This window comes from Lycorma delicatula, chromosome 2 (assembly GCF_047948215.1).
Source record: "Lycorma delicatula isolate Av1 chromosome 2, ASM4794821v1, whole genome shotgun sequence".
Classification (NCBI taxonomy): domain Eukaryota; kingdom Metazoa; phylum Arthropoda; class Insecta; order Hemiptera; family Fulgoridae; genus Lycorma; species Lycorma delicatula.
In genome coordinates this window covers 233590291-233594005 of record NC_134456.1, presented here as the reverse complement: position 1 = coordinate 233594005, position 3715 = coordinate 233590291, and positions in this window count along the sequence as shown.

Sequence of the window (3715 nt, the reverse complement as noted above, 5' to 3'; positions counted from 1 at the left end):
TTTAAAATTTATTGAATAGTGAAGAATCTCAATTTAAAATCTATTTTAATTTGTGATACTGGTTACAACTTCTTCCAGGTAGGTACAATTTTCTGCCTTAAATAAAACTCTTTTACTAATTCTTTTATTTCACGTCGATCAGTCTTCAATTATAGCATTCCTATGTTCAGGGTGTTTTCTGTTTTTCCTGATATTGATAGAATTCCACTTTCATTACATCAAGCTTCCTTGTCATATACATTTGATTGTTGTTATTGAAATGTTATAGCAATTTGATGTTCATTCAGTACTCTTGTTTAAAAAAAAGAAGACAATTTTGTTTAGCTTCTTCTTTACAACACTATTACAATTAGAAAAATATTTTTTGTCACATAATGAATAGTTTTACGTTTTGTACAGTCGACATTGTACTAAACTTAAATCTAAAATGATAACATGTAAAATATGACAATCTGTAATGGTCAAAGACTTCTTACTAGAGAGAGAGAGAGAGAGAGAGAGAGAGAGAAAGAGTACTATCTAGGATATGCATTTAAAAAAATCTTTTTTAAAATAATTTAATAAAGTAATAAAACGGATTACCTTTTTAAATTATCTTCATGTGATTTCAGTAACTGAATACTTAAACAATTCATATTTGCATCTTGAAGTTGCTGCAAATGTTCTGTACATTTACTTTGATGTACTAAAATTTCTATAAAGCTTGGATGATACACCCACTGTGAGAATACTGGATGCTCCATTAATGTCTTTAGTCTATTACATACATTATCAGAGTGTAAAGTGTATATTTCTGGAGCATGTAGAACACACTCTTTTTTATACCAAATTCCTGTTAAAAAACAATTAATTAATTTAATTACCCTAATGAAGTTCTAATTTTAAAATAATGAATAAACCAATGGTACCATTAACATGTAATATTTAATTGAATAAATATGGCTAATGGTTCAATAGTTAGTTGATTAGTTGATAATGTTTGCATCTAGCAGGAGGAAGGAACTGTCCTACTGTACCGTCTGGTTGAGGATACCTTATACTAGCCTAGTTATATATTTCAGCCTCACTTGAATTATTCGCCATATACTATCTTGAAACTTGTGCGTGGTAATACGAAATGTATTTTGGTAGTATATGAAAAAATGTAGATCCTAATCTAGCAGGATTGAAACCTAGTATCTTCCAGATAAACAGTTGAAATATTGTTCTACCAAAGAAGATGGACTGATAGCATCCACTGTCACTCCATCCTCTTTTATAATCAAAAATATGTATTGTATACACTGGAGAAATAAAAACAAAGTAGATTAACTAGTTGGTTGAAAGAAAGTGAAAAACAAAATAAGGTGATGATAGAGAGATGTCAAGTACATGAGTTCTGAATCTGATGATAATGCTGATTAAATCTAACTGTGCCATAGGTTCAACAATGAATAAATCATTTAGTGAAATCCCAGATGTTGTCTTACTGGAAGTGTCATAAACTGCTTTTACTTTCGTTGTGGATGAATCTTCCCGTATAACACAATGATGTGGAATGTAATATGATTTAGACCCTCCAACTTCTTCATTTGATGTTTCTATCATATGCCCTAGGTTTTTGTATTCTCTCAGAAGTTTCAATTCAGAGTTTGAATTCAGACATTTCACAAGTAAAAGAAATCTTCGCACTGCAGCAGTTCTTGATTTACCAACATGGTTTAATCACCTTTCAAAGGGATCTTCGCACAGTACCTTCCATCCATAAATTTTGTCGTATTATTTTCATACTATTCTTCACAAGGTTTGTCATTTCCTGTAAATTGTTTTTTGGTAGAGCTGTAATTTTCTAATTCCCACGATTTTTTAATATTTTCGTTGATGTGATCTAGATACGATTGTATACAGATGTTAAAACTGTTTGAATGCTGATCAATTGATATTTTACCAGAAATTACCCAGCCAAATAGGATATTTTGAAATGTTGGATTTGATTTACTTGTTTTAATGCTTCCTTTATATAAGACATCATAAAATAATTCTGCACCAAGAACCATGTCAATCTCACTTGGTTTGTGGAAATCTGGATAGGCCAGTAACAGATTCTGTGGTAATTGCAAACTTGATTTTCTGATTTGAACTGTGGGTAATTATTGAGTGATGGTCGGTAAAACTATATTTACTCTATAAACTATATTTTTCATTCTATATTTACTGCGAATCCGTTCACTCTTGATTTAATAACACATTCCACAGAATGAGTTTATATGAGTTAATATCATTAACTTGTAATATGTTTTTCTTTGATGGTAGACTTAAAAACTTAGCAGTTTTCTCAGTGATGAAATTTGACTGCAAACTCTGTCAAGTAACACGCAACAACAATAAGAATTACGATGTATATCTAACACTGAAACAATGGCTGCTGACAGCAAGATAACAGGGTTGGATTGCTTCAAAGATGAAATTTTTGAAGCAATGTCCTTAGAAATCAAAGGAAAAAACTTAGTTCATAGAATATTTCATCAATGTATAAAATGTTTCACAGAAAATCCCAAGGGGATCATCCGGATAATGGGAAACCTACTCAAATCATGTGTAAATCCAAGTTTTAAACTATTTGTAAACACTGGGATTGGTTATTGTAAACCATTTTGGATAAAATTATCCAGAAAACGTCATAACACAGAAGTGTTATGTATCATTATTTGTTTGTTTCAGCACTAAAGCCATTCATTTAAGAGTTGGCTGAAGATTTATCATCACATTCTTTCATCTCAGCGCTCAAATGCTTCATCGCGAGAAGGAGCAAACCTACTGAAATATATTTCAACAATGGAAAAAATTTTGTCGGAGCCCAAAGAGAGGTGATTCGGCTAGCAGAATTATTCAGAACTGAAAATTTTCAATAGAGGCACATGTAAATTCCCGACCCTTAACTCCAATATTGGACAACCCTTCCGATCTTCTTCCTCTAACATCGGCACATTTCCTAATAGGTGATACCTTTAGCAGCCTTCCAGAACCAACCCTTACAGGAAAGGGTTTGCAACCCTTTCCTGTAAACACACTTAATCACTGGCAACAGAATCAGCAAGTGCAGCACTTCTGGTCTCAATGAGTATCTGAACAATCTTCAGCACTGATCAAAATTTAAAAGCTCTACTCCAGATCTGCAAGAAAACAATTTGGTCATCATCAAAGAGGATAACCTCTCTCCATTCCATTGGAAAATAGCTCATCGTCAATATACATCCTGGAAACAATGGAAAAGTGCATATGATGGTTCTCAAAACTTCAACCAGAACATTAAAAAGACTAATTTCAAAAATATGTTCATTACCGAAACAAGAAGTTCATTATTACATTATGATTTTCTTGTGTATTATAAGCATATCTTACTTTGTTTTATTTTTTGAAGGTGTTTCTGGGGGGGATACTGGATATTTTTCTGTGTGTGTATGTCTACAGTAGTAGTAGTTAGTTCTCCCACTCCGTTGTTCATGTGTGTTGCTCGCTTTGCTGGGTTCGTGAAGTGGATATATGTGTCAATCTAACACAGTAGTGTCAATCGATGTCAATGTAATACAATAGTGTCAATTGGTGTAAATCTAATACAAAAAAGGTATCATAATTTTTAGTTATATTTAAACTGTCATTTTATTATACAATTCACTTATCTGTTTATAACCAGAATCCATTAACTAAATTTAAAATCATTTTAACATAAATAAGA